General features: G+C 45.1%; 1 protein-coding gene across 1 annotated transcript in view; it reads right to left on the reverse strand.

The window, feature by feature from the left end:
- LOC138570297 (cocaine esterase-like) overlaps positions 1-21,888 on the reverse strand; it is a 955,042-nt gene that overhangs the window by 160,376 nt on the left and 772,778 nt on the right. The window lies entirely within an intron of this gene.

Here is a 21,888-nt window from a genome sequence, read left to right on the forward strand (position 1 = left end):
CAATATGAATATAATACATAAATACATTATGCCTCTATAGGTCAGGTGGCACCATTTACTTCCAGAAAAACGTGGACGTCTTTCCTCCTGAGGGAGGACTAGATTACTGCTCTGGATCCCCATCTCAATCATCCGCCAAATGTTAACTTTTACTATGCTCCTTTAACTAATATTGTCTTTCGGATTTTATGTTGAGTGTTGCAGGTGTTACAAAATTGTCCTCCCTTTGAGAATAATTAATTGTACATTATCTCGGGATACAGTTCTTTTACTGGGCTATGGGAAGTGTAAAAATTAAGCAATAATTCAGAAAGTCTCTTTACTGTGCATGTTCAAAGTATGTGAGCTCCCAGTCTATGCCTCTTATCTGCTTCATTCCCGAAGACATATTGGCCCTCATTAGGACCCTGACGTTAAGGGGTTAACGGCGCCGTAAAAGGCTGCAGCGCCATTAACCCCTTAACGCCTTACTATGAGGTCCCTTTGCGGCTTCCGACCTACCTTAAAGTAGGGACCCGCAAAGGGACCTTGATGGCAAGTACGGTACCGCAATTTGCGGTACCGTAATTGCCACCTTCCTCATTCCCATTGAGCCCTATGGGGAAAAAATGGGAATGGGGAAGGGCCATGGAGAAAGGGGGAATTACCGCCCCGCCAACCTTGGAATGGGGTGGTAATTCCCCATTTCTCCATGGCGGACTCCGGCATGGACCATGGTGCTAATAGCACCATGGTTTAGCGCTGGAGTCCTAATGACGGCCATTGTATCTTTGTCAATAGAAACTAAGAAAGGAAATCTCTTGCAATGTTATCTCGATCTGTCCCTCGGTGTAAAGTCTAAAATCTTCTCAAATAATTCTGCTGATGGTTGGAGAGTTCCACTTGCATAACTACTCCATGCAAGAGCATGCCCATCTGTGTAGCATCAGCTGGGTCTCTGATGAATATGAGGACATCAACATCTATAGGTCTCCCCACTAGCTCTGGAAAATCTTTGATTAAATGAAAGAAAACGTTGTTGGCCAACCTGCTGTCGTCTGGTGACAGGGACATTTGTCCTGTCTTGCTGAGGTTCGGAATTGTATGTTTTCACTTCACTACGAACAATGTCTGCACATTCCGTTTGCGTGGAGTGCAACTAAGATCACAATGGGCCTCATTCCGAGTATGGCGGTAAGGGATAGCGGCCACCGCTAGCGAGAGCGGTGGCGGTAATCCCTTACCGCCATACTCCGAGTTCCCTTTGCGCCATGGTGGTTTTAACACCTGCTTTTAGCAGGTGTTAAAAACCATGGCGCTAAGGGACCTTGATGTTAATTACGCCACCGTAATTTACGGTGGCGTAATTGACGCCTTCCCCACTCCCATTATGCCCTATGGGGCAAGAATGGGAATGGGGAAGGGTAAATGGGGATTGGGGAATTACCGCCCCGCCAACCTTGGAATGGGGCGGTAATTCCGCCATCCACCAAGGCGCTGCCGGTCCGGGTACGGCGTCAACCAAGGCGTTAATAGCGCCATTGGTTAGCGCCGTACTCGGAATGAGGCCCAATGTTATTTAGGAGTGTGCTCAGACGTTCTGTATTTGCTGTATCTCGAAGAAACGTGAGTATGAGTGTTGTTATCCCAACAAGATTTGGACAGTCTATGATTATGCGAAAGAACAATGTATTGACTAGCTCATTTACTTCCTTATTTGCTTGGGACATTTGTCTTTTCCTCGCTGTACTCCGGAAGTAGGAGGAACTGCTCGGTGATTACAGTAAGCAGTCTCTTTATGATCTTTTCGTTTTCATGATCTTGAAGAAAGTCAGGGACACTTGTAAGCCTTCCTACCAGTGACGGGTATGATCTTAGCACTAGATTGAAGTATGGCACCACATCGTTGGTGATGCTGCTATTGCGGGACACTATAGGTAATTCAGAATAAAGTCTCTGTATGGATGGAATCGGGGTACTATATTTTCTTCCAATTTATATGTCCTCGATCAAAATTTGGCATGTTATTTCCTCATCACAGATTTAGTGTGCCTTAATCCAAAGTTCAAAGTCAACAGACTATGTTGTGGTTTATTAAATGCAATTTTCTTCTTCACCCTGCAACTAGGATGCACAGAGTGTCCGTTTTATATGTCCTTATCCTCTTTTTTGCTCAGAGGAATGTCCAAAGTGAAACCACAACTATCTCACAAAAGTTCCTTTGTCTTTAATTTACTGTTGGTCATGCATCATTTTTCCTCATCATGGATCTCGTCTGCACGTGCTGCAGTACTTCCTTGTCGCTCGTAGTCTCCTCGCGCTGGGGTGCAGGCAGGGGGCCTTCCCTGATGTAGGGCTTCATATCGCCCAGAAAAATTCAAGCTCTTCTGCCTTGTAGTTTCACTGCACAGGGAGGACAGTCTTCCACTGTAAAGGGACAGTTAAACCTTGGCTCGTCCCACCTTTTTCTCATATGGTTCTTTACCAGGACGGTATATCCAGGGAACACAGATGGTACATAAAGTCCTTGAGCAGTGCCTGTAGTAGTATCTACTTCTGTGTTCTGTGCTACCCTGCACCCTTTTCGTCATCGCTGCAGCTGGTCTGAAATTACAGTAAGGCAAGATGTCATGCAATTCAGGTAATTTTGCATTTCAGACCCTAGGATTTCTCCTGTTGACTGGCATCACACCTAGCTCCATCTCGGGGTGTCAGGGGAGTGTGCATTCTTCTTCCTGTGGCTATTTCGTGCAGCATGAGATGATGGTCAGAACCAGGTTGGTTTCTGAGTGCATACAGTGCCAAAGGAAGGCAGTGCAACCATCCCATTCTTAGAGTAAGCTTCAACTTGGCTATCCTTTCCTTTAATAAGCCATTGAGCTTTTCACAGATTCTGTTACCTTGCGGATGATACGCTAACGAGAACTTGTGCTTTTTTTTTACCAAGCAGCAAGCTAATCTGTTTGAAAACCTCATTTACAATGTGAGCCCCATTATCTGATCTCATGACGTCACATACCCCCCACCTCGGAAATACCTCCCTCACTAAAAATGTGGCCGCACAAGTAGAGTCTGGGTGTGTATATGGACCTGCTTCTATCCATCTAGAGAATGAACACACCACAACAATCAGGTATCTGTACCCGTTACATACTTGAATCATATCGACGTAATCGACATGTAAGTGCTGAAAAGGCCCATTTGGCCTTGGGATGACTCGTCTCCCTACTTTTAATGTGTGCCCAACTGTGAATTGTCAGCAGATTATACAGTTCACTATGAAAAATGCAACATGCTCGTTTAACGCGTGCACTGTTGACGTCACATAGGCAGAGTCGCTGTACACAGTTACTTCCTGGTCTGCATGATTCTCAATGGCCGGTATCAACGTCAGTAATTCTGCAGCCTGTGCTGAGTAATGAGATGGTATTCGCGCACAAAGGAGTACTCGAAATTCTCCATTTTTGGAGTGTTTCATTACAGCGACGCCTGTATATCTTTGTCCATTGTTTTGATCGATTCTAGAAGAACCGTCAATAAAGACACTTTCTCCATCTGCCAAAGCATTTTCTTTTACTCTGGGAATCTCATCATAGAAATTCTTCATAGTACGCGCAGTCATGGATTGGCTCTCCTTCAGTGACTGGCTCAGCTATAAACATGGCTGGGTTCACTATCTTGCATCAGACTATTTTAATCGATGGATTTGATACGATCACTTCATAAGCAGAAGCTCTCTGAGATGTCAGTGTGCCCTTCGGTTTCTCTAGAATAGCAAATAGTGAGTGCTCGACATACAGCGTCATATAGCATCCCATTACAATGGTTTTAGCCTTCTCAATGGCGAACGCTGCGGCAGCCAAACTTGGTTCACAAGGGAAATGGCCTCTCATCACAGGGTCCAAATTTCCACTATAATATGCCAGGGGCTTGTGCCCCAATGTGGTTCTCTGAGTGAGACATGCCGTCATAACGCTGCCATTCGTATGTGAGAACAAGAAAAATTCCTCAGCATAATTGGGGATTCCTAAAACTGGTGCTGTGCAAATTGCTCTTTTGAGTTCAGCAAATCCTTTATGCCATGGTCTCAGACCATTCAATCTTTTCTTTCGTCACCTGGGCCAACTTTAAGGCTTGAATCAAAGGTTGGTGTAAGAGCTGTAGTCGAAGACCCATGCCCTGACGTAGTTGCACAGGCCTAAGAAGCTCTGCATCTGTTTTATCGTGTGTAGTTTAGCCGTGTTCAGTATGGCTTGAGCCCTTTCTGGGGTCACTCTTTTCCCCTCATGCAAGATTAGCTGGCCTATGTACAGCACTTCTTGATGACAATATTGTAATTTTTCTTTGTCAACTTTATATCCTTTCTCAGCCAGTATAGTCAATAGCTGAACAGAATCGTGTCGGCATTGCTCCTCTGTCGTGCTGCAAATTAAGATGTCATCCAGATATTACAGGACAACACTTTCTAATGCAATATTGCTTAAGTCCATCTGCAGGACTCTGTTAAAGATATAAGGAGAATCGCAGTACCCCTGGGGTAGCCTCGTGCTTTTCAGAAGCATCTGTCTGAATGTGAATGACGTCAGATATTGTGAGTCAAGGTACAACAGGATTGAGAAAAATGCATTTTTCAAGTCAATCTCTGTGAAATATTTTGCCTCAACAGGTATATTACATAAAATTGTAGCCGGGTTCGGGACTAAAGCGAACTCAGCCTCAACAATATCATTTATTGGGCGTGAATCCTGAATTAGCCTCCAAGACCCTCCCTTTGATTTCTTGATTGGATAAACCGCAGTATTGCATGACGATTCTGACGTCACTAAGATACCTTGATTCATCATCGCAGAAACCGTCTTAAAAATTCCTTCATCTGCCTCCCTGGACATGGGGTATTGTCGTGCTTTTAGAAGAATTGCTCCTGGCTTCAGTTTGATTTTCACTTAGACGTAACTACATCCAGTGGGTAAAGAATAATGACCAATGACCGACTTCGCCTTTGCAAAATTGTAAATATGTATATTTGACCTCATGTAAACTGTATATCACAGTATCCTTCGCAAACTGCATTAACCTGTGTACACACTGTAAATTACTGTACAGCACTGTAACCAAGCTGAGAATAACCTTTGCTGCTCCTGCACCCTCATACCTTTGGGTCGGGCACGCAATATAAATAAACAAACAAACAAACAAACTTCTCCAACTCCTTTCAGTAAGCCTACATCATAGGGGCCTGTAGTCCATACTGAGACAGGCACTTGGGCCATGTCGTCATCAAAATATTTGGGACGGTTTCGTGCCAACATCATTCTCTGAGGCAACTCTCTTTTGATTGATTGATTGATTGATTGATTTGTTTATTTATAGAGCGTCTTACACCAAGGCGCTGCACAATGGAACAACTCATACAGTGAACAACAATAAACATTGGGAGCAAAATTACATAATGAATCATTCGACAACAAAACAGTATAAAAAGCAATTAACTGAGGGGGAGGGGAAGTGGGGAGGGAGTAGTATTGGTGAGGGGGAACAGAGAAGGATAGAACTAGTGATGATTAGAAGGGAGGGAGAATGAAATGGGAGTGGGGAGAGAGGAGTTAGAAGAGGGAAAGAGGGCAGAGGAAGAGAGAACAGGGGAGGACTTCAAGGAGGAGAGTGGAGGAGAAGGGATTTAAGGGAAGTGGGAAATGAGGGAAGGGTCGTGGAAGAGCGGATTGAGAAGGGGAGTGAGTTCCAGTGAAGAGGAGCAAGGAGTTGTAAGGAGCGGAACCGGGAGGAAGCACAGGGGGAAGGAGGTACAGTGAGGAGGAAATGGTCAGCAGAACGAAGTGAGCGAGAGGGGGAGTAAAAGGTGAGAAGGGAGGAGAGATAGGGAGGAGCAAGACCATGTAGGGATTTGAAAACAAGGCAGAGAAAGCAGAATTTTAACTGTAAGTGGAAAGGTACCCAGCGAAGGTGAGAGAGCGAGGAGGAGATGGAATCACGGGAGGTAAGGAGACAAAGAGTACAGTGGAGTGGTAAATGGATTTAAGGGGGGCAAGCTGGGATGCAGGAATTCCAAAGAATAAGGGGGAGCAGTAGAATAGTCGGGAAAAGATGAGAGAGGAGATAAGGAGTTTGGTTGCATGGAATGTGAGGGAGGGACGGATTTTGCAAATGTTATATAAGTGGTAACGGCAGGAGCAAGAAGTAAGTGAAATGTGTTGTGAAAAGGTGAGAGAGGAGTCAAATATAACCCTTAGATTATGAGCATGGGAGGAGATAGGGAGGTTGGAGGGAGGAAAGTGGATTAAAGGGGGAGGAGAGGGAGGAGAAAGTGTGTTAGAAGGGAAGAAAAGGACTTCGGTTTTATCAGTATTAAGAGAGAGGAAGCGGGAGGACATCCAGTTCTTGATGGATGTGAGACAGGAGGAGAGTTTGAGATGGAGGTCAGGTGTGAAGGAGGAGAAAGAGAGAAAGAGTTGAGTATCATCAGCGTAGAAGTGATGGGAGATATCAAAGGAGGAGATAACAGGGGCGATGAGTGAGGTGTAAAGAGAGAAGAGGAAAGGACCAAGTACAGAGCCTTGCAGAACACTGTATATGAGAGGGAAGGGAGAAGAGGTCTGGCCCCCCCATGAGACGGTAAAGGAACGAGAAGAGAGGTAGGAAGATAGCCATTTCAGAACAGGGCCTTTGAATCCGAAGGAGGAGAGAGTGTGTAGGAGGAGTGGGTGATCAACAGTGTCAAAAAGCTGCAGAGAGATCAAGGAGAATAAGGATGGAACATTGCTTGGCATGCCGAGCAGAGAGGAGAGAATTGAGGATAGAAGTGAGAGCGGTTTCAGTGGAGTGTTTGGGTCGGAAGCCAGATTGGAAGGGAGGAAGGAGAGAGGAGGAAGAGACGAAAGAGGAGAGTTGAGAATAAGCGAGACGCTCAAGGAGTTTAGAAAGGAAAGGTAGAAGGGAGATAGGTCTGTAGTTAGAGGTGAGGAGTGGATCAGCAGAGGGTTTCTTTAGGATAGGAATAATCGTTGCATGTTTGAAGGCTGAGGGAAAGGTAGAAGAGGAGAGGCAGGAGTTGAAGAAAGTGGTAAGGTATGGGATAAGAAGAGGGTAGATTTTGGGGATGAGAAAGGAGGGGAGAGGGTCAGAGGGAGCGGATGTAGGGTGGGCTTTGGTAAGAAGGGAGGAGACATCCGAAGCAGAAACAGATAAGAAGACAGGCATAGTGGAAGAGGGAGGAGAGGGGGAGGATACAGAGGGAGCTAGAGGGGGAGTTAATTTTTTGATGGAGTGAGATGATTTTGGAGGAAAAGAAGTTGGCAAAGTCAGAGGGAGAAAGCGTGGAGTAGGATGACGGATCGGGAGTAGAGTGGAGAGTGAAGACGGATAAGAGTTTGAAAAATTCGACGAGGATGAGATGCTTGAGACTGGAGAAGGTTAGAATAGTAAGAGGACTTTGTGGTTGCAAGACTAGAGTTTTAGAGAGTGTGGTAAGAGAAGTAAGAGGTTTGATTAGAAAGCGAGTGAGTTTTGAGCCAGAGTCTCTCTAATCGCCTGAGAAGGCATTGCATAGAGCGGAGATGGGAGGTAAGCCAAGGTTGAGAAGGTTTCCTAGTAGGGCGAAAGGGAGAAAGGGGGTTAAGTTGGTCAAGGGCAGTGAAGATAGAGGATGAAAGGGAAGAGAGAGCATCATCAGCAGAGAGTAATGCAAAGTCTTGGTGAGATGGGAGAGAAGAAGACCAGGTGTCGAAGAAGAGGGTAGCGTCAAAGTCCCGGAGGTCCCGACGTGAGTAGATTGGGGGAGAGGGATTAGTAATAGTAGGTATAGAGGGAGGGGAAAGGGAGAAAGAGAGTAGGGCATGGTCAGAGAGATAAAAAGGGAGAGAAGAGACAGGGGAGGAGGTGTGGGAGGAGTAAAAGATGAGGTCAAGAGTGGAACCAGAGGAGTGGTGAGGCTCACCTCAACTGTTGTCTCTTCCATATCTGCCTGCTCACTAAACAGATCGTCATCAGTGACGTCAATCAATCGTTATCCTTCTTCAATGGTGATTACTGCGCTCCATTGCTGGCCTTCATCGTCATAACTGTCAATTAAAGCCATTTTCCCTCATACTGCAGCTGTATGTATCACCAAGGGAAATACGTGTCCCTCTTCCTCGTGCATAGGTATTCTTGGCCTGAATAGAAGTTCATCTGGGGTCCTCATGATCCTGTCTGCAAGGACTGGCAGCCCAGCCATTAACACACGTATTCCATACGTGAATATTTCGGGCTCTAACGGTGTAGCCCTCATAGCTGTGTGTCCTGCGTATGCTCTAATCATTTTGCATACTCTTGAATAGTGAATTCCTGGAGTTGAACATATTATGCCCTCCTCCGTGAATGAGATTGTCATATTTAACTTCGTCATTAAATCTTGACCTAAGAATTTTACTGGGGTTTGTCGTGAATATAATAGAGGCACATTCATTTCACATTCTCTTCATAGAGACTGGAAGTTCGTTTGTAAAGGGAACATGACTTGTAGCTCCTGTGAAACTCTGAGTATTTACGGCATCGCTGGACAAGGAAAACTTGCCTTCACGTATGCACGAGCGTGTTGCGCCCATGTCAACTAAGAAGGAATATTCTTTATCCCCTATAACAACATCCACCCTAGGTTCCCGGTGAGGATCTGGTGTCACTGATAGGATAGAACACATCAGGGCTCCCAGTGAGCTGTCCTAGTCCATATACAATTTTGTTCCACCTTGTGCTGATGGATTTCCCCCGTTCCTAGTGCTACTTCCCATTCCAAGGCTCACAGTCTGCCCTGTGCTCATCGTCTGTGACAATTGCAGCGGTGACTGTTGGGACTGCCCTTGGGGGTAAAGTTACTATACTTTGGGGTTGTGTGTTTTGTGGTGCTCCTGGCGTTTGCTGTTGCATCGTGTGATTCTGTGCAACTCCCTGTTGTAAAACCGCAATTGGATTCACCATGCCTGCTCCCATTCCTTGGCTGTTTTGCATCATGCCTTGGTTTATGCATGTGCGCGCTAAATGCCCCGTCATTCCACACAACCAACATACTGGCGGTGGTCTGATCAGTGGCCCGTTTGACATATCTTGATTGTCATTTTGCATATTGTTAGGCAGAATCCAGTGCAGTTCCCTTAGGGAGCACTACACCAGATTAGGACTACTGGTGAGAGCAATAAATCCCCTTTGGTATCAGTCTCCTGACTACACCTTTCCATACCTGATTTTGTAAAAATTACTTTTTGTGATTGTTAACCTTGTGGTTAGTTGCACCAAGGTACTAGTAACACACTAAAATGTAAATCCAATGCTTTGATCCCACCGCTGCCACCAGTGTTAGGCAGAATCTAGTGCAGTTCCCTTAGGGAGCACTACACCAGATTAGGATTACAGGTGAGAGCAATAAATCCCCTTTGGTATCAGTCTGTACCACAAAGATTTAGTTGGTAGCTGTGGCTGAGCAGTCAGACTTATCTCAAGAGGGAGATGAGCAGTATTCAGGGTTTACACAATAGGTAGTACAGTACTATGGAGCAAGGAAACACTGACCAAAGCTTTGTATTAAAAAGAGAATATATATTAATTTTATACACTTCTAAGTCAACACATAATCACAATCGGTAAAGCAAGTTAAGATTCAGTCTAGGAAAAGTAAATACAACTTGCTATTTAATTGTAGACAAGTTTGAGGTAGAGTGAAAACTGAGCAAAAAGGCACAGTGAAAACCAACTATAAATGGCACTCTAGCAATTCAACGAAACGGAGGGAAAGCACAAGTTAAACCAAAATATCTTCAGACACCCCCTAGCAACACTTCCCTCAAGATTTGTGAACAAGTAATGCACAGTAACACTTTAGCCAAAAGATAAGTGAATGAAAACTGAGCAAGATGGCACTCCACAAATTAAAACAGTAGGAAGGAAGAGGGGTTTAGAAGATTTAGGTGCATCAACGCATTTCTCATTGAAAACCAGTCTAGTGCGAGCAGATCTAACAAATTAGCCAGAGTCAATAGGCCTGAGCCAGAGTCAGTGGTACAGGACCAAGAGCTTAGGAGCAAAAATGTTCTTGTAGCTGCAGTCAAGTCTTTAGTAGAAAAATATTGAAGAGGTAGATGCAAGGTGAAAGACAATGTTAAGAGAGAGGACGGCTGACCCCACAAGTAGTTAAAGGATTTAAAACACCTTTAGGGCTGCCACGGAAAAAGGGCGGCCTGGCGGAACAATGTACCTTAAACGTGAAGAAGTGGCTCCGGCAGTTGCGGTTGTTCCTGGTAGTTCCTGCAGGTCGAGTGATCTAACAGAGGAAGAGAGGCTCTCGTCGTGGAGGAAGGTTCAACTCGCTGAGCTTCCCAGGGATGAAGCCAGCCACGGTGCTGCCAAATGAAGTTTAAAAGGTACGCTCCTTTTGATCGTGGTCCGGGTCGATAGCTGCCTGGTTATCCAGTCTTCAAGTGCTGGGCACTGTCGATTCGACCAAGGCAGGTCCGAGGAAGCGATAGGTGAACTGGTTGGCCCCACCAGCTCAAGGGAAGGAAGCTCTTTCGCTGAAGATCTCCTCTCATCGTGTGGAAGAAAAGTGGTGAGACAATCTGGCAGGGCTTCACCGGTGGTGTAGATGCTGAAGATGTCTGTGGCTTCTCTCCCCTTCGGTTCCGTAGTTCCAGTGGCAACGTCTTGCTCTTCCAGTCCTCAGGACCCTGCTTTTATGCAGAAAGAGACCCATTCATACAGCCTAGATGTCACTCACACAGTGGAGTGGTCTTCTTGGCGGGAGACCCTCCAGCCTATCAGGTTAGAGTGCGACCTGAGTTGCTGTGGCAACTCTGTCCAGGGCTTGTACTCCCCCTCCCAAACAACAGACCCACCCCAGACTCAGAGGTGCCGAAAGGAGGGCTTCTTGGCAGAAGCCTGCCAAAAGAGTGAACAAAGGATCCCCGACCAGGGTTAGGAATATGGAGTAAGACTCGAGAAAGAAGTTATATCAAAGTTCTGGCAAATAAAACCTACCGGAGTAAAGTTAATAATAAAATAAACCGGCGCTATGTTAGAGGCTGTCGGTAAAAGTATTAGCCTCGAAAAATGGGAAAATCGCATAGGAAAATATTTGCGGTCCAATATAAAAGGTAGTAACCACTGCCACCAGCCAGAAACTTTGTAGAGGAGGACTTTAAGGTACCCTCTCGAAAATGAGCCTAGGGGAAATACTATTAACCCCTTCCAGTACTTCCATTTTAAGAAGGGGTGTACTGGTTTAGTTCATAGAGATTGACTAGTAAAGTCGATGGGGACTTTACATGCCCTGGGAGACAGTAGTCAGCCCCAGGGTATGGAGTCTATGTTTGGGGGTCGCTACGATACCCCTGTGTCACTGCACGGAGGGTGCTGTGTAACACATGTGCATAAAGATGGTTCCTATGGGTGAGAGAAAAGATCCCATAGGCATTAAACACAAAAATAGCCTAGAACACACATAGCAAAAAAGGCCTAAGAGTGGGAAAAAGAGTCTCACTCTTAGCAAGTAAAAAGAAATAAACCCTTCAAATCCAGCAAAGCTGCTGGGGCACTCTATAGGTAAGGAAAATTAGCCATAAGTGAAAATTCTCCCTAACACATATTTTGAAACCCTCCTTGATTATTCTGCCATCCCCTTCCTCTAAATCCTCATCCCCTACGGTAGAACCCTGCATTGCCCTGATTATTCTGCTGTTGATTATTGACCTGCTGCATGCTCGATTCAGCTGTGCTAGTTATCATGGTTCCCTCAAGAGCATATTTTGACAATTTCTTCTGCCCAAGTATTGCCTCTTCACCCTTTCGTGCAGCTTCCTTTTTGCGATTCTTTTCCTGCAGTAGTCTGTAATAGTGTGCGATGGTCAGCTGTATTTCTGACCACAACTTAGCTTCGATTCCTACCAGTTTCTTGAGCTGTTTTTGTACTGGCTCTGGCAGCCCTCGGCACAATATATTTAGAATACAGGTATAGATTTCCCCCAAGATTCATGAGTCTCGAGTATCCACGCGTCTTGAAAATTCTTTATGTAAATCAGTGGATCTTCCAACTCCTTCATTTTACGTGACATGATAGCTCCCATGTCGGAAGTATCTGGATATAGTGATTATAATGCTTTCCATACCGTGGCTCTGCAATTGTTAAATGGAGCCCCGACATGCGCGGTATTAACTGTGGTCACACCAGGGTAACCTGCCCATGTCCACATATCGTCTGCTCTATCACCAAGTATGGCGATTAAGAGACCCTTAATATCCCCAATAGCTAATGTGTTCCCTCCTGTCATTTTTTCGAACTCGTGTATCCATTTTCCGGCTCCTGATGTCAACATTGGAAGCTTGTTTTTCAAATTTTCTCGATCCATCTGTGGCCATGGAATATACTGTGGTCTCGCCCCTCCTTTCTTGAGCAACGGAAATTGGGATGCGTAGCCCTCTCTCTCTTCCCTCATTGTACTCCTGTCTATTGCAGGGGTAATGTTCCTTGCATCGCTGCCTGGCAATGTCCTAAGCTTGCTCACATAGGGTGGTGGAGACACCTCCCTCTGACAGTGAGATACTTCTTCATGTCGGTCTGACTCTGTGGCTGACTCTGATGCCCTGGGCGCAGATTTACTAGTGTCTGACCATCTTATCCCTTTTCCCCTTGTGAATTGTCTTTCGCACCCTCTCTCCTCCTCCTTTTTCTCGCGCTCCTCCCTTTCTGTGTCGGACATTGGGGGTCATTACGACCTGGGCGCAAAGGGATACCGGGCACCAGTAATGACACCGGTGCCGGTAATCCCTTTGCGCCCTATCCCGAAGTCCCTTTGCAGGTTTTAGCAGGCGTTAAGGATGGGACCCGCAAAGGGATACCGGGGTCAATGACGGTACCGCAATTTGCGGTACCGTTATTGTCGCCTTTCCCATTGAGCCCTATGGGGGCTCAAATGGGAATGGCATTTCAAATGGGGACTTAGCGGTCCCGCAAAGGGCGGAATGGATCAGTAAGTCCCCATACCACCACGTCGGTGGCGGTACCGGTATTGGTGCTAGTCATGGCGCTAATAGCACCATGACTAGCACCAACCTCGAAATGAGGGCCATTGTCTGTCCCCAACTCGTGGAACTTCTTGCATCTTCTTTGTTTCTATTTATCTCTATCCAGGGATAGTTCTCTATTCCCACTACTTTGGGAGACATCTCAGTGCCGTAAAGCTGAGTGCTCTCTAGGCACTCATCTTCCCCCTCCCCTTGGGGTATTTGTTCTAACTCAATTTCATCATATATTCTATCGATCGTTTCTCTGATGCTTCTGGTGTCGAAGTCATCTTCAATATTCTCCCTAGACGCGCCTGGTACTGAATTATACTCAGGAAAGAATTCTTTGATATCTTCCCAATCTAATACTGGCTCAGGTTTTTTAACCTCTCTCTCCAGATATTCAAAAATGCGTTCTCTCTGTCTTTGCTTACGTTCGACATTGTCATCGAATTCTCTGTGCTTCCTCGCCTCTTCTCCGACCGTATCTTCTTCCTCTTTCTTTGCGTCTCTACGTTCATTTGCCCTTTGAATTTCCTCATCCCTTCGTCTCTTTATTCTTTTCTCTCGTATTCTTTGCTCTTCCTCTAACCTTTGCTGCTTCTGTCTGTCTTGATCATTGGCTGCTTTCTGTTTGCGATCGTGCTGTATTTCTAGCTCTTCACGAAATAACTGCTCTCGTCTCGGTCTATCTTTTTTCCTTATTCTTTCGTCTCTCAATCCTTTTTCTTTCTCCTTCTCCCTTCTCTGTACATTGTCTAACCTCTCTTTTTGTTTCGCATCATCAATGCCTTTGCCACCGAGTTTCAATAAAATCTGCCCTCCCATCCATTCGTTCTTTGCGAATGCTATCTCATCAGTTATATGTTCACTTCCTTTCCATCTTTTGCCTTCTCTCTCCTTGTCGAGAGATGCACTTGTCTGTGTCTGGTGTCCTCTCTCATCATCGTGTCTCTCCTTGTCCCTTGGGACTGTGGAGGTGATATCCTTATCTTTATCTTTACTTTGATTTTCATCACTACTTTGCGTAGGTGACTCATACGCTGGGTTACTATACCCCATGGCTGCTTTAAGTTCTCTCAGTGGGTATAACCCCTCGTCTTTACTATCTTCAATCTTCGTTTCAGATGGGGCGTGAGGCGCGGTAGGCGTCTCATCCCCCTCTGTGCATATATTAAGTATCCAATCTATTGGCGGCTCCTCTTCCTTTCCGTGTTCATACATTTTCCAAAGCTCTGTGGCCAAGGCATAAACGTCTTGTGGGCGGTTCCCTTAACCCAACCTGCACTGTATTTTTTCAGCTTAGGTGCATGTTTCGGCACCTGTTTGCACAGGTGTACTAATGGAGTTATGTCCTCCAAGCTTAAATTTGTTCTCTTTCCTTTTATATAACACTTTATCAAAGCTTCACGTGATTTAAACAATTTCAACAATATGAGCAAGCACCAGTCACTGCAAGTTCCAATCCTGATTTTTTCACAAAATTTTATATCTTTTATTTTACTCCAAAAACATCAGGTTATCTTCTACAACCTGCCAAATATCCAATCGCACAGTTTTTATGCTAGTTCCTTGAAGGAAAATATTTTGTCCTATGACGTCACAACAATCAACACATAAGACAGATGTTAACAGACTAGACGAACTCCAGCTGCTCATATGTATCTCTGCCTCTAATATTACCCCGACATGGAGTTTAAACGTATCCCTTTCACAGTGCCTTTAATCGCTGTGGTAGTCTATTTGTTCCCCTTTATTTGGGACTCTGGATACATGTTTCTTCTAGCCGCTATATTAAGCGTAGGAATAAGGCGAATCCTCTCTCTTCTCAGGTGTTCTCCCCGGTAACCTCTCTCTTCTCAGGTGCCCTTCCCGGTATCTTCCCTCTATCTACTTAATTATTCTTGGGTCATTATTCGCTTCCCCCTTATATATATATATATACATTCTTCTCTACTTCTAATTATATTTTTTTTCCTGCCTCCCTCTGTTACCTTTTCCCTTACTTGTTTCTAAGGCATGCACTTTTGCCAAAGCATTAGACATTTTTCACTCACCGTTCGCATGTTTCCTCTCTGGACCCTTGGGATCACCGCCTTTCTCACCGCCTTCTTCGGCTTTTCTCCCGTTCAGCTGCCCATAGCAGTGGGAAGGGGGTTACAACATGGGTCCCTTCAGACCTCTTTCTGCAGATTTTGTTTTTTACACTTCCACTGTCTACGGGGAGCTTCACAGTCTACTCAGCCAAATGGCAAAGGACTTTTGATATTGCCGAGGACCTAGAGTTACTTTATGTCGACGGAAAATGGGTGTCTTATTCTAATCGATAATCGATAACCATCAATCTCTGCTACCAAGTGTACTCTGAGAGCCCCGACCGGCCCATAGAGTTGGAGTTTGCACCCGTGAGAATGATGGGGGTGCAGATTTATTACTCCAACACCAATCAATAAGGACAACTTAAACGGTTTGGCAAAGGGAGTCCGTTTAATGAAAAGTACAGAAAACAGGGAGTTATGAATATCAGCAATGGTGCGATCTTCATTCTCGCTTCTACTCCAACAAACTTCATACAAGTTGTAACATTTATACTCAAAACTCTTCATCATTGACGTGTAACACTCAAAAGTTAACATGCAATTCTATTGGTTAGGAAAAGGTAACTTTACTATGGTTACTATATCTGTATATGGTAATGGCGTGAGGGGATTGGGTAAATACTGTCAGGTGGGCATCTAAGCCCTTCCTTCAAAAATGACTACTGCAGATGTCTTTAAAAGTATGACGTCCCATTGGTTCTACTAACTATAGGACCATAGATTATTTGGTCCATTGTGATTGGGTTGGCACCAACCCCATGCATACTTTTCTACTTTGCTTAGCAGCATGCAGAATGGTCGGCCAGGTGCGAGGTGCCCCTCAGTTACCCGGCCGTCCTCCAGTCCTTGCTACAATCAATCATAACTTTAGTAGCCATGTGTCAATTATTTTACTGTGGTTGGCCTCGAGACTTAATCTTCTGTCTGGGAAAGGTTCCGATATCTTCATCTGGCCTGGTGCCATGCGTAGTTGTGAACTCTCTTCTCTCTCGGCTGGTCACGTGATTCAGACACCGTGCATTTGCCTCTTTCCCATCACTTAGTGTATTTGATTTTCGTTTCACCCGCCACCTGCCTTAACTTTCTTATCTCGACCTTTCAGAGGCAGGACATTCTGTTCTTAGTTTCAATTAAATGTAGCTACTGTTCGTAACTTCTATTGGTATGACCATGGCTCTCATGGCACGAGTTGCCTCTGCTGAGTTTCGTTTCAGCCATCTCTTCTCGTTTTGCTAAATGTGAAACTTTAAGCAAAACCCATCACACATTCGAAAGTCTTTGATTTTGATATCACGAGGATACGAGCCCGAAGGAGGGAGATCCATGGTCCAAGCCTGAACGTGGGAGACCAAGTGTAAACATTGTGGTAAAAAAGGGGTCCAAGCCTGAAGGAGGGAGACCCATGATAACCACTGGAAACGAGAACATGTGCATGGGAAGATCCTGATCAGAGTGGAACTTGATATTTGTTTGTTATGACAGGCCCTCTGCAGTAGGAGACTGTTATTGGAAAAGTGACTTTGGCAGAAGGCCATGATATCTATGCTTATAACTGTACTCACGTGGCAGAGAAGCCAGAGTGTGTGCGAAGCTCAAACATGCCACCTTGCCACGTTCTGAAAACATGGGGAGGGGAAGCCAACTGCTCAACCGTCCTGACATGTTATTTCTTGAACATTTTCCTTTTTGAATACATTATTGTACCACACTCTTTTGTATTTAGAAGTAAAGATTGCCAATAGGTTTATTGGTTTAGGCCCTTTTATTTTGAGAGAGACTTGGCTAGGACTGCGTTATTATTATTTGATGGTCTTAGCTTGCTCCCATCCTTAGATTTAGGTTAGATAGGCGTTCAACCAACTCATTGAAGCTCAATAAACACCATTGAACTGAGATCACTTGATTATGTCTTCACTGTTTAATACCTTGCCTTCTTTACATGTGGTGCCAGAAGTGGGATGTGACATAATTGAGACACATTGGGGGACCCTACAATTCCAGAAACTTAGGCAGAGAGCCTCAGATCCCTCTACCACCACGCAAAGAATCCATAGGCTTTTACATTTGTAGTAGCAGTGGCACTACTATACCTCCAGAGAAAAGAGGGATGGTTCCCACAGACTTATTCCTAATACCCCCTGAGGGTTGTTATATAAGACTGGCCCCAAAATCTGGTCTAGCCTCGATGTTTGGTCTGTATGCCCTAGAAGGCATCATAGATCCTGACTTCCGGGGAGATGTAAAGGTTCTCCTACAGATCATGGCGAAACTCCATTTGAAATACATCGTGGGGACAAAATTGCACAGGGAATTCTTGAGAAGGCTCCATTTCCCTGTTTTAAGGGAGAGAGTTAATCAGAAGAAATGGAAAGAGGTAGCTTAGGCTTTGGAGAGGCTGATGAACCACCCATCATTGCGGCAAAGAGGGACGAAGAACCTACCATCCTTCGCGATTTAGCCTTCGCCCAGCGAAATGATCCAGCTCTCACAGAGGCTTTCATACAAGTGATTTATGAGGACAAGAAAACAGTATCCCTTTTTTCTTCATGAAACAGAGATTATTGTATAGAAAGGAAACCTCCAGAGAAGACTCAAGTAAAGTTAAATTAGTATTCCCCAAAACCCATTGTGTTAGAGATTGCACATATTCATTTGACAGGGGAACATTTAGGACAATCCAAGACCCAAGCTCACATCAGTGGGAAATCTTACTGGCCTGGTATCCATGTGGACATAAACTACTTCATGCAGACATGTGAAATGTGCCAGAAAACCAGCGCACATATTCCCTTACCTGCCCTTCTAAATCCCTTACCAATCATAGAAGTCCCTATCTCCCGAATTGGGATGATATCATTGGTCCACTGGACACCTCTAGACTGAGTAATAAATATGTCCTCGTAATTGTTGATTATGCTACCGGATACCCAGAGGCGTTCCCCAAGCAGAACAATACAACCCAACAGATCTTAAAACATCTTGTACCAGTCTTTTCTAGGGTTGGTTTCCCCAAGGAAATTCTAATGGATCAAGGATCCAGTTGAATGAGCACATTGATGAGTGAAGTCAAGGAATTACTACACATCTCCACGTTAAGAACCTCAGTTTACCAGCCCCAAACGGACGGATTGGTCAAGAGATTTAATAAAACCCTAAAATGATTTTGAAAAAATTGGTAGAGCAGGATGGAAAGGACTGGGTTAGCACTATCCCTTGGGCCCTATTTGCAGTAAGAAAGGCCCCTCAGGCATCCACTGGTATCTCTCATTTTGAACTACTTTACAGTAGAGAAGCAAGAGATGTCTTAGACATGCTCTAAGAAACTGTGAAGAAAGGGAAGAGGCACCTATTCCCCTTTCACAAACGGCTACCCGATTTTGAGAGCATATGAACCTTGTCCCGGTCTGTGTTGAAGTCCAGGTTGCAAGCAGCAACATTGTATAACTAGCGCTGGAACAAATATTGTTAGACGCGTGTGATGAAAGACGCGTGTGGTGAAAGACGTGAGTAAAGCTAAACTGCTGATGAATGTTTGGACTTGAGAAGGAAAGATACGATACCGTTCACAGAGTGGTCCGGCACCGTGAGTCTATGTTATGTATCCCGCCAAGTGAAACGAAGTAGAAGCTTGATAAGAACATTGTGTGAAGTGAATCAATGTGGTCCTGAGACGGTTTAAGCAAAACTCATCACACATTCTGAAGTCTTTTATTTTGATATCAAGAGGAACCGAGCCCGAACAAGGGAGAACCATGGTCCGAGCCCGAACGAGGGAGACCAAGTGTAAACATTGTGGTAAAAAGGGAGTCCAAGCTTGAAGGAGGGAGACCAATGATAAATACTGGAAACGGGAACTTGTGCATGTGAAGATCCTAATAAGAATGGAACTTTGATATTTGTTTGTTGCGACAGGCCCATTTCAGTAAGAGACTGTTATTGGAAAAGAGACTTTGGCAGAAGGCGCAGATATCTATGCTTTGAACTGTATCCTCGTGGCAGAGAAGCCATAGTGTGTGCGAAGCTCGAATGTGCCGCCTTGTCCCGTGCTAAAATCATGGGGAAGGGAGGCCAACTGCTCAACTGTCCTGACATATTATTTCTTGAACAGTTTCCTTTTTGCATACATTGTTGTCCCACACTCTTTTGTATTTAGAAGTAAGAATTGGCAATAGGTTTATTGGTTTAGGCCCTTTTATTTTGACATAGACTTAACTAGGACTATGCTATTATTATTTGATGGTTGTGGCTTGCTCCCATCCTTAGATTTAGGTTAGATAGGCGTTCAACCAATCCATTGAAGTTTTATAAACACCCTTGAACTGAGACCCCTTGTGTCTGTCTTCACTGTTTGATACCACGCCTTTCTTACACAGCCCAGTCCAAGATGCTGCCTGTTGCCTTGCATGATAATGGCAATCTTGATCTTCAGGGTGTGTGTTTCGACAGCGGTTGGAAGGACGGGAGAATGTTCTTTCATCAGTGAATTTATCGCCTAAGGACACAGTTATGTTGGATTTGGCAATAGATGCCGCTGTTAAGAAAACATGCCCATAGTAGCTGCACCACTATATGCCAGAAGTCCAATGTAAGAATACACTCATATTGACTTTAAACAGAACGCACTAATGCCACTATGTTGGCTGCACCAATATGTACAATTATCGTCGTCTAATGACACTCTGTCATCTTGGCCTTTTCCATAATTAAGCAGTAACACCTTTAGAACTGAAGGTGTGTGCATGATGGATCCCAAGCTGTGCTGCAGGCACACCATTCGCCCCCAATAATCCACCCACACACAATATACATAAACCCTCTCCGGGAGAAGGCAATGCATGCTTAAATCATGTGATCCAGCCAGGGGAGGGAAATAGTGCCGCCACAAATCGGAAACCAGGGAAAGCTCCAAGACTGGATGGTTTCACCTTCTACTTCCACAGTAAATGGTTGGACATTCATGGCCTCTGCTGGCGTATCGCCATAATGATTAAATAAACACAGGTGTCTAATCTGCCACAAGGGACACACATCTCCCTTCCCCACCACAATGGCACAGGTGTATACACTGCCACAACATACATAGGTGTCTAATTCACTACAACACACACAGGTGTCTGTCCCACCACATGACATAGATGTTTGCATCACCACAATGACACAGGCGTCTGCACCGCCACAATGAAACCGCTGTGTTTATCCCTCTAATATATTCACAGCTGTGTACCCCACCACAATGACACAGGTGCCTATCCTGCCGCAAGTACCAAGCTGTTTACCCGGCCACAATATACACAAGTGGGTCTATCTCACCACCATGGCACAGGTATCTAACCCACCACCAAGACACATGTGTCTACTCTGCCACAATGGCAGAACACATGACTGTGTTTCCAAAATCATGTAGAGATGCTCTCAGCTGCAGTAACTACAGACCCCTCACCTTGATAAGCTAGGACACAAAGATTCTGAGAGGAATTTGGGTGGATAAGCTTAGAAAATGTGTGCAGAAGTTAATCCACCCCAACCAAGAAGGATTTGTGAATGGTAGAAATGGCAAGAGAAGCATCTGATAGATACCTAATGTCATGCATCACACCAGAAAAAAGCCTTGAGCACAGTGTTATGGTTAGTTTAGATGCTGAAGAAGCATTCCGCAATGTTGACTGCAAGTGCATATTCAGAACTCTGCAACACTACAATCTGGGTGAGAAGTCTGTGAACCAGTGCAAAAGATGAACGAAGACACCAACACATGGGTGTACACCAATGGCTGCCCATCAGGAAGACTAGAGGTGAGAAAGATTACCAAACAAGGATGGCCCGTGTCCACCACTCTGTTCACTATTACTACAGAACCACTAGCTCAGTAGATAATGGAGGAGTCCATGGACTTGATATTTGGAAAGGAACAAGCACACAGCTCCTAGAGGTGGATGGCAGGCTGCTCACGCTTTTCAAGACCAGCTGAGCGTCTGCAATATTTACTGAATGTTGCTGGTAAGTTCAAGTTAAACTGTTAAAGTCAAGCAGGACCATCCTAGGGATTAAGGCGTCCCTGCTAGACAAGACTCAATCTGGCTGGCCTTGTGAACTGGATGAACATGTGCCAGAAGGACACTGGCTGAACACTGTAAGGTCAATACAAGCCCCAGCATGGTCTACATTCAGCAGAGCAAGGTCTTACTGGACTCTGGCTCAACTCCACAGGGGATGCATGAGACCATCCCAGCATGGACCATATCTGCTGGCCTGTATGGCCCCACCTCACTAACCGGACCCGAAGGATAAAGAGGGAGCCACGTGTGCACCAGCGGGTGTGCACCAAGCTGAGTGCACCCTTTGAGTGTGGTTTGGCTGCTTGGCGGTGCCGCACCCGGCGTTACCAGCTTTGAGATTCTGTAGCTGGTAAGAACGTTACACTGACTTTCACATACCGAGTTCCCAAGCTAGTGAAACCTCACGCTAGGAGGGTTATATTGCCGGCTTTCCATTGATACCTAAACTTCAAAACAGCATGTGGGACTGATATGTACTCATTATCTGGTGGCCCGCAGAAGTGAACGTTATTGTGCCTGCAATAGTGTGGTGGCCCTGATCCATATCAAACGCGGGGACCGTGTAGCACTGGCTAGAGAAAACCACTCCTGATTATGAAAATGGACCCTGTATTGCTGTTAAGGAAGTCTGCTAGGACAAATCAGGAAAGTAAAATGGCTGCCTAGTAGGCCGCGCAGACGCCGGGCAAAACGCAGGATGACAATGGCTGGGA

The sequence above is a fragment of the Ambystoma mexicanum genome, chromosome 2q, assembly GCF_040938575.1.
Source record: "Ambystoma mexicanum isolate Mex_15411 chromosome 2q, UKY_AmexF1_1, whole genome shotgun sequence".
NCBI classification, from domain to species: Eukaryota; Metazoa; Chordata; class Amphibia; order Caudata; family Ambystomatidae; genus Ambystoma; species Ambystoma mexicanum.